The sequence below is a fragment of the Oryctolagus cuniculus genome, chromosome 14 (assembly GCF_964237555.1).
Source record: "Oryctolagus cuniculus chromosome 14, mOryCun1.1, whole genome shotgun sequence".
Classification (NCBI taxonomy): Eukaryota; Metazoa; Chordata; class Mammalia; order Lagomorpha; family Leporidae; genus Oryctolagus; species Oryctolagus cuniculus.
Genome location: NC_091445.1, coordinates 46438762 through 46448655, shown reverse-complemented (window position 1 = coordinate 46448655; position 9894 = coordinate 46438762). Strand labels below are relative to the sequence as shown.

At 41.4% G+C, this 9894-nt stretch overlaps 1 long non-coding RNA gene across 1 annotated transcript; it reads left to right on the top strand.

Annotated features, from left to right (window-relative positions):
* The first annotated feature begins 824 nt into the window (after nucleotides 1-824).
* LOC127492759 (uncharacterized) lies at nucleotides 825-9579 on the top strand. Its single transcript, XR_007922498.2, has 3 exons — nucleotides 825-1459; nucleotides 6726-6964; nucleotides 8724-9579. It is a non-coding gene; the product is annotated as an uncharacterized lncRNA (long non-coding RNA).
* The last annotated feature ends 315 nt before the right edge of the window (nucleotides 9580-9894 follow it).

The window sequence follows — 9894 nt, the reverse complement described above, 5'->3', positions numbered from 1 at the left end:
ACTCCCTCTCCCATCCCATTCTTCATCACGATTCATTTTCAATTATCTTTTTATACAGAAGATCAACTTAGTATATACTAAGTAAAGATTTCAACAGACTGCACCCACAAAGACACACAAAGTATAGAGTACTGTTTGGATAGTAGTTTTACCATTAATTCACATAGTACAACACATAAGGACAGAGGTCCTACATGGGGAGCAGGTGTACAGTGACTCCCATTGTTGATTTAACAGTTGACATTCTTTTTTATGACATCAGTAATCGCCCATCGCCCAAGGCTCTTGTCATGAGCTGTCAAAGCTATGGAAGCCTCTTGAGTTCGCCAACTCCAATATTATTTAGACAAGGCCATATTCGAAGTGGAAGTTCTCTCCTCCCTTCAGAGAAAGGTACCTCCTTCTTTGATGGCCCATTCTTTCCGCTGGGATCTCACTCACAGAGATCTTTCATTTAGGTTTTTTTTGTTTTGTTTTTTTGTTTTGTTTTGTTTTGTTTTGCCAGTGTCTTGGCTTTCCATGCCTGAAATACTCTCATGGGCTTTTTTAGCCAGATCCGAATGCCTTAAGGGCTGATTCTGAGACTAGAGATTTTTTTTCACATATTTTTAATGAATATTTTTCTCTTCTTGCTCTAGATCAATGGCATTTTTTTGAGGTCAGTCCAGTGTAGAACAAGAGGTGAGTTTGAGTGGGGAATAGATGTTTCTGAGGCCAAAGCGCCTTTGAACTAGCAAAAGCTTGGAGCTAGAGAGAAAAGGTATTGTTCTCAAACTAAGTTGAAGACAGAAGTAGGCAGCCACAGCTCTCAGTGGGATAGTGGGATAGGGAAGATTGAGGGATACCTCTTAATACCAGGGAAGGGATTATTAACATTGCCCATCCCTTTGGGTTTATCGTTTCCTTAGGCTTCGCTTTTGATGTATTTAAGATCCTGGAAAGAGGAGACAAATCACAAAGAGTTGACTGTCCATGCAGGTGGAGGAAAACGAGGCATGGTTACCATCCAGGCTAATGACAGTGAGGGGTATGACACAGAAGTCCCCAATATTTCTTTAGGAATTTCAAGACAGAAATCTTAGGGGAGGCAGCTTCACAGAATGCCTCACCCATCATGGAGTACAGAACAGGAACAGGAGAAAGGAAAGGGAGAAGGATGGAGGATCCTCACTCAACATTCCAGACTCCCTCATTTCCTATGAGGCAGGTAGAGGCCCAGAAGGTTCCTCTTACATCCTCTGGAGGAAAATAACTGAAAATTAGGAACTGGCATGCCCGCTAAGATCACAAAGGTGTGAGGTGAGTAGACCCCACAGCCCAGGTACCAGGTGGACAGCCCTAGCACGGAGCCTGTCACTGTCTATTTGCTGCTGCTGCTGCTGCTGCTGCTGCTGCTGCTGTAGAATACCAGAGTGAGTGAATAAGCAGAAGTTTATTGCACGTGCGGTTCTGGACGTGGGTAAGTCCAAGACCAAGGAGCTACCCCTGGCATGGGTCTTCTTGCTGTGTCATAACATGATGAAAGGTATCATGTGCCAAAAGAGTACCTGTAAGAGAGAGAGAGAGAGAAGCACTGAACTTCCCCCTTTTACTAATTAGGCTATTCCCAAGATAATTCCTTTAATCCACTCATGACCTAATCATGGCCCCACTTCTCAGCGCTGTCGGGAGAAATTTGAACTGAAATAACTGAACCGTACCAGAGGCCAGTGGAGGATTCTTCCAAGTGTCAGGAATTTGCAGAGCTGGGGAAGGCAGCCACCGACACCCAACAACAGAGGACACACGTGCTAAGCGAGCAAGTGTGGAGGAGCTACAACAGCAGTGACTGTGGTGGGAAACCCGCACATCCACAAGAGGAGGCCCTTCAGGGATGCCAGTCACCTGGGAACATAGTGCAAGTAGGGGAACGAGCTTTCCCTTGGCACAGAGCAGTGTGCTTCCTCCATGGCCAGACAGCAAGCACCTCGGGGAGGCCAGGAAAATGAACTTTCACTGATGGTAGAATTACTGCTGGCACCGCGGCTCACTAGGCTAATCCTCCACCTTGCGGCGCCGGCACACCGGGTTCTAGTCCCGGTCGGGGCACTGGATTCTGTCCTGGTTGCCCCTCTTCCGGGCCAGCTCTCTGCTGTGTTCAGGGAGTGCAGTGGAGGATGGCCCAAGTACTTGGGCCCTGCACCCCATGGGAGACCAGGATAAGTACCTGGCTCTTGCCATCGGATCAGCGCGGTGCGCCGGCTGCAGCGCGGCAGCCATTGGAGGGTGAACCAACAGCAAAGGAAGACCTTTCTCTCTGTCTCTCTCTCTCATTGTCCACTCTGCCTGTCAAAAAAAAAAAAAAAAGAATTACCATAGGAAACTCTTTTAAAAGATTAAAAAAATCAGTATTTGGAGAAAAATGTAGCTTTGTGTTATTTTGCTGTGTTACCAAAGTGTGTTTCATTTTCAACCTGAGCTGTCCAATGGGCTAACCCCTACCCCATGTACTCACTGAGTGGCCAGTCTGAATGGGACTGCCTTGTACATGTAACATGAGCCCTGAGCTTCAAAAACCAAGCCCACAAACCATGTATCTAAAATATCTCTTCAATCATACTGTATATTAAATGACTTGGCTTTGCCATAGTAAGAAAGATATTATTAAAATTGAATTTTTTTGTTTCTTTTCATTTCTTTTAATTTGGTCATAGAAAATTATATAATATCACATTCACATTTGTGACTCACACCATATTTTTGTTAGTCAAGTTGTATTTCTGCATATATTTATTCTGAATCAAGGGGCAAGTGTGGAAATAAAAATACTTTAATGTGTCAATTTATATATGGCTGTGTTAAAAAAAAAAAAAAAAAAACTTAGCGGGCTGGCATTGTGGCATAGCAGGTAAAGCCACTGCCTGCAACGCCAGCATTCCATATAAGCACTGGTTTGAGTTCCAGTTGCTCCACTTCCTATGAGTTCCCTGCAAATGAGCTTGGGAAAGAAGCTGACGATGGCACAAGAGCTTGGATTCCCGCCACCTAAGTGGGAGACTTGGAAGAAGCTTCTGGCTCCTGGCTTCAGCCTGACTCAGCCCAATCCATTGTAGCCATTTGGGGGAAAGAACCAACAGATGGAGGATCTCTCTCTCTCTCTCTCTCTCTCTAACTTTGCCTTTCAGATAAAATAAAAATTTAAAAAATTTTCATGAAACTGGATTTCAGTCAATATTTATCATCTCACACATCTGTGTGTCAGGAATTTGAGTGCAGCTTAGATGGGTCTAAAGGCTCAGATTCCTCCCAGGACGCAATCAAGGCATCAGATGATACCAACCAGGATATAAACTGGAGCTAACCAGGATATAAACCATGATCTCATGAAGGATTCACACCCAACCTGGCCAAATGCTCATTGGCAGGAGGCAGTGCCTCATGGGCTGTCAAACCAACTAACTCCATTTACTGATCCCATCGGCTCGTGGTTGCCCTCAGCTCCTCTAAGGGGCACTCTCTATGAGGCAGCTCCCAGTAAGGTAGGCACTTCCTCCGAGCAAGCAGGTGGGAGAGATGGAAACAATCCTAACTTGAAAATGAGCAACGCAGCCTCTGTGCCATGTGCTCCTCAATAGAAGCCACTGAGTAGGTCCAGCCTACATTCAAAGTGAGGAGCTTGCACCGGGCATGAATCCTAAAAGATAGGGATCACATGGGGACAATTCAGAAGCTGCCTGGATGGCACATGGAAGTGCATAAAACACACAAGAGATGATGATCAGTCTCAGAGGAAGAATGACTCCCCTATAACTGAGCAGAGAAGACACAAGCAGGTGAAGGTAGATGTGGATTGTTACAGCTGTTGATCAGAGGTAACAGGATTACAGTTGCTGACTTTTGTTTTTAATCTCCAAGGTCATGTGCTGAGGGATAAGAGGAAGGTTTGAAAGAGCAACCTCAGCAGACAGGAAAGAGTACCTACTGAAGAAACACAACGGGACCACCAGGCAATGCCAAAAGAAGTCTTAAAATAACTTGAAGGTCAAAAACTAGTCAGTCCAACTGCATGATTTTTCTCCACCAAGTTTCAACTGCCAGGATACCAGCTCAGAGAAAGTGGCGAGAGATACATGCCAGCTCTAGGGTAGAAAAAATTTCGCATCTATGTGTGAACACAGCCAAGAAATAATAGTGTGAATTATACTCATTTATACATCTTCCTATCTGATTCTTCAAACCCACCCTGCCCAGCAGGTATCTTTCTCCTGAGCAGGCCAACAAATTAAATAGCCTGGTGTGTGAGCTTTTGATATGGCTCTCTTGGACCTGTAGTGCATGTTAATAAATAGCTTTTATTCCTCTCTGTACCCTCAATAGCAGCTCAGCGGGTAAAGCTCTCCAGGACTTCAAAGGAGATCTTCAGCGTGAACAGGCCCAGGAGCCCTATTGGCATGTCGCAGATAAGCGTTGATGATAATGACCTCCAAAATACCATTAGGTCTTCCAAGATAAAATTGGCTGTTTAAGTCTAACATTTATGGTGGGAAATGTACAATACTTCAGCAATAATAGGCTCCGACCCATCTTTCAGACACCCAGACATTTGTTGGTTGGTTGAGTGGGTGGGTTTAAAGATGTAGAAAGAATAAACCCCCATAAAGATAGCAAAACACAGCCCTGTCGACCAGAGGCACATACTTTCTAGAATTGCCAACTCACGCTGACTTGTTGCATTGTGGGAAACTCATTAGTCCCAGCAAAGCTGGAATGGTTGGTCACGGTAAAAAAAAACTCACCTACAAACCCACTCAGCAGCAGACCGAGAGCAAAACTGACCTTGTGGTAACTTTTGGTTCTTTGCACAATCCCAGCCATAGTGCTTTCCTGACACCTCTGGCCCTTTATACAAAGCTGACAGTTTCCTACAAAGAAACACACTTTCTCTGCTTACCACTGCTTTCATCTTGGAATTAATCAAATCCATCAAAAATATTTATTTGATGCTTATTATTTATACAGTACAGTGTTAGGAGTAGGGACATCAAAGTATAAAAAGCTATTCCTATATTCAGTGAATTTATTTAATTATGAATATGACAAAATTCCATAGAATTAAAGATATTAAAATAATAAAACTAACATAAAGGACAATGATTTTTAAAATGATACAACATGCCTTTGGGGAAAAAAGCGACTTTCAGAAGCAGAGACATTGGAGTTTTTTCATTTTTCTTTTTTTTACAAAACAAAGATAATATTTGTAATGAGTTGCTGCCATCAGCAAAGCAAAGCAAAGAGGAATGGGTGTCACTTAGGACAATTTTTCAAGCTTGACAACTGTGAACCCAGGTTTCATGCAGGACACACCTTGGTCTCAATGTCTTTGTTGACACATGTGAGGAACTAGAAAAGTTGTCAAAATATCCTATCCTCATCAGAAACATGGGGATAGTTGGTGAGAGAATTCCTTGGAAGATAGTTCATAATCATTTAGTGGCATTGCTTAATGTATATCCAGTATTGAATAAAAAGTTGCTACTATGATGTGTGCAAGCATTATGATCATGTCAGGTGATCATCTCTCCATATTTCACAACTGCTCTGATCTAAAAAGTCTGATGTGATTAAAAGTTTATATTGTCATCAGTGTTGCTTCATTGTACTGGTGGACTAAAAGGAAACCATGAATGCTTGCATATTCCTGTCCAAATGCACTTTCATTAGAATGGCTTTCATTTTGAAATGGCCAAATTAAGGTTATATATATCAACAAAAAAAGTAGTATGGCTGGGAATACATTTAAATTATTTGTTCATGTATTTATTTTAGAGGCAAAAAGACAAAAGGGAACAAACAGAGAGCACCCATCCATTGGTTCACTCCCAAAATGCCTGGGCCTGGGAATCCAATCCAAGCCACCCATGAGGGTGGCAGGGACACAAGCACTTGAGCCACGCCTGCTGCTTCCCGGCGTGGCATTCACAGAAAGCTAGAATGGAAAGTAGAGCTGAGACTCAAACCCAGTCACTCTGATATGGAATGCAGGCACGCTGGCTGTCATCATAACCACAGGTCAAATGTCTATCCTAGCAACACATTTAAATTTGTGGAGTACTGGAATGACTTTGTAACTGTTAAAAGCTAGTCACAGAAAGCAAATAAAATCAGGTCACATGTTTTGGGCCAAGTGACTTAACTTTTTCAGATCTTGGTTTCCTGCTATCCAAGACTATGTCTCGGGCTCCTTCCAGCTCCAAAATGCACCCCCCCAAGACTTTCAGACTAATTATTACTGAAAAGTCTGCTGTGTGCTAAGGGGCTTCTCCCCACATCCAGGATCCTGCCACCAAAGACATAGCCTCAGGAGAGATAATGAAAGGTAGGGTGCAATTAAAGTCTTCATCTGCAAAGTAGAGCTCAATTTTCTCTCTCATTTTTACCACCCAGGAAGCTAGTAAAATTTATTAAAGCTTTTCAGAAGTTAAATGAGCATCTGGCAACAACAGCACCGCATCAAACTCTGAGAAAGGCTCAGCTGGGGAGGGAACAGAGAAAAAGGCTTGTCAATATTTCCTAGTGGAAACTGGCCCTGAGCCAATGGGGCATCCTCTGTTCTCTCCCAAGAGGTCTTGCAGAGTGGCATTAGCCAGCAGTGGGTGCCTAATAAACACTCATTGACTGCACAAAGAAAACTAGGTTTTCTTTTTTTTTTCTGTATGCTTGACATGAGATCTATTGTTTTTCAGATAGAAATTCATAGTAATCAGGTACATAAGTCAAATATATGTCCACGGACTTGTCAAGATCCATTGACTCTCTAAACAGAAATGCCCTGTGTACCTGTAAGAGAAACAAAGTGCTATTTTAATATGCATTCTGGTGAATTTGGAATCAGAAAAGGGTGATTAAGATTAACTGGAAATGCCTAGTGCCTCTCAAATCTCTGGAAATATCTCATCTCTAGCACAAGAACAGTGACATCAAGGTGAATCTTTAGCATTTCAGTTTCTTGGATAAATTTAAGCTTTCTCTAGATAGTGCTTTGCTAGGGAGTGCCATGTTTGCCATGGGCCTCTCAATCCAAGCTTCCTAGTGGACACAATGTCCACTCAAAGTAATGGTGTTACTACATTTAATGAAAAAGTTTTCACTGAGTTAGAGGTTCGTAAAAGGCATTGTGTCTGTTTTAAGAATCTTCTGCATAATATTGTAATGTCACATGAGCTGATTTCAAAGTTTGATTCTTAGGAGGAAAGTGTTTTTCTAAGTTCCAAGGGAACAGGAGATGCTAACCTTCTCAACTAACCACCCAACCACCCCCGCCAAGTACGGACAGTTGTACTGGCAACTTTGCATCTATAGTGAGTTGAAATTTTTACTAAGTCTACATTCTTTTATGAGCCACAAAATCATAAGGCAGGAATAAAAACATAAGACTATAATGTATCCCTTCGACCAGCCCTTGGCATGTCTGGTTGATAAATTGCTCCATTTGGCAGCATGTATGGAAAAGGGATGAGACACGTCGCCTCCAAGCATACATCATACATATGGTCACAGTGTCATGATTCTGTGGCCACATAACCCAATGATTCCCTAATGATGCTTTCTCAACAATGGAAAAAATACCAAAAGGCTATAAATATGGTTTACTTCTCTATTTCATTACACTTAACATTATTTCTTTTCTTTACATGTGCATAAGCAGTAACAGCTAATGTAAAGTAGATATTGTAATAAAATTTCCATACTGTATCTTCTTGTGTCTACAAAATTATATAAAAATGTGCCTTGCCCTTTTGTTGGGACCATTTATAAGCCAGGGGGGCAATTACACAGAGTGGATTGGAGTCACTCACCCAATCTCCTAATGGCAGTTTGGCTCAGAGCCAAGCTTTAAGACAAACCTCAGGGAATTCAAATTTAAAAGTCAGATACATTAGAAGTAGTGATTCAGTTTGGAGAAGATATCATCTTTCATGATTTATTACTGCCAGGACTTTCAGTACATTTAAAGGATGATCTAGTTTAGTTGCATTTTCAAGGGAACACAACTGCATAAAATGAGAAACATCTGAACTGGGAGTTAGCAGAACAGGAACATTTGATGAGAGCTTAAATTATATGCAAAGCAAAAAAAAAAAAAATTTAGCAATAAGACTTCAAATACCCCAGAATCTTCAAAAGCGAGCCACACCTTCAACCTCCATTGGTTGAGATGGTAGAGGTGGGTCCGTTACGGCTAGTATTTTTAAGTGACAACAAAGATATGATGTGAAGATAAACATTTAGCATCAAGAATAAATCTATGACTTGAAATGTTAATCTTACTGCTGCTTGTAGTCTTTTAGCAAGTTGTGCTTACACTCAGAGAAAGATCCAAATTTTTCTTCTCTGCTACCGTAAGAATTTACATCAATCCTTAGACATCATGGATTCTTATGGTTTTCCCCAATGGATTAACTTGATGTCTTCTACCTTCAACTAGAGATTCAAGTATACTGGTTAGCCAGGGAAACATTCTCAAAATATTTGTGTTCTTTAATACTTAGTTCAGATTTACAGTGAAAAAATAGGAACCACGGTCCTATTTAGAACAAAACAGCTTAGAAAAAAAAGGTTATTTCCTTCAAAATAAATCTATCTATCTTGAATTTTGGTTGGGGAAAAAAAAAGCAACACTATGAACTTAAAGTCAATTTCCCACTAGTGTCTTCATTTTTATGATTTGTTGCATTCCACAGCGGTTTTGAAAACAGCTATATAAGGAATATCTAAGAAGAATGTAAACAAGGCCTTTGCAGAGATTTGGGCTAGAACTCATGAGCATGAGTGGGAGAAAAGATTTTTAAGAAGAATCTCTAGGTTCCAAATCACCACGGAGTTCCTCTGCCCACACGTCAGGAAATGAAATCCACCTACCAGGAAAGACTCTCCTATCTTTAGGAAAACATCAACACCGTTGTCAATTAAAAAAAAATGCTTACAAATTGTATACTTATCACTTCATGTCTATGTGTAAGGGGAAAACATGAGATATGAGGGCACTTAAAAATGTTCATGGAAAATGTGTTATGAAAAAAAAACTATGCCTGTATTTCAAAGATTTTTCACAAAATAAATTTGTCTTTAATCTCATTTTCCATGAATTTTTTTAAAAGACTTTTTTTTAAAAAAAGACTTTTTTTTTTTTGACAGGCAGAGTTAGACAGTGAGAGAGACAGAGAGAAAGGTCTTCCTTCTGTTGGTTCACCCCCCCAGATGGCCACTACAGCCAGTGTACTGCGCCGATGCGAAGCCAGGAGCCAGGTGCTTCCTCCTGGTCTCCCACGTGGGTGCAGGAGCCCAAATACTTGGGCCATCCTCCACTGCACTCCCGGGCCACAGCAGAGAGCTGGACTGGAAGAGGAGTAACCGGGACTAAAACCCAGTGCTCATATGGGATGCCAGCACCGCAGGCGGAGGATTAGCCAAGTGAGCCATGGCGCTGGCCCCTTCCATGAATTTTTTTAAAGTATACTCATTTTTTCATTTTTCTTAACTGGAATCTGTGCCCCTATAGATTTTTCCCCAAATAGGTCATTCCTAATAGCTCAAAAAAAATAACCCAAATGACAAGCAGCTCCACTTCACTCACTTATTCACCCATTATTTTTCTCAGCAAATATTTACTAAGAATCATGTATATGTAAGACCCTGTCCTGAGTGCTGAAAATAAAGCATTCAGCAAAGGAGACCCAATCATTATCTGTTCTACATTCTAGTTGGAAGAAATCAGTGAACAAATACATTTTAAAAGAAAATATTAAGTACCAGCTGATGAGAAGTCCCAGCTGTGGAGAGCCACCAAATCCAACAATGGGATAAAAAGGGCAGGAGGTGGGCTGCTGTCCTCACCATTAGTTTCAAAAGCCT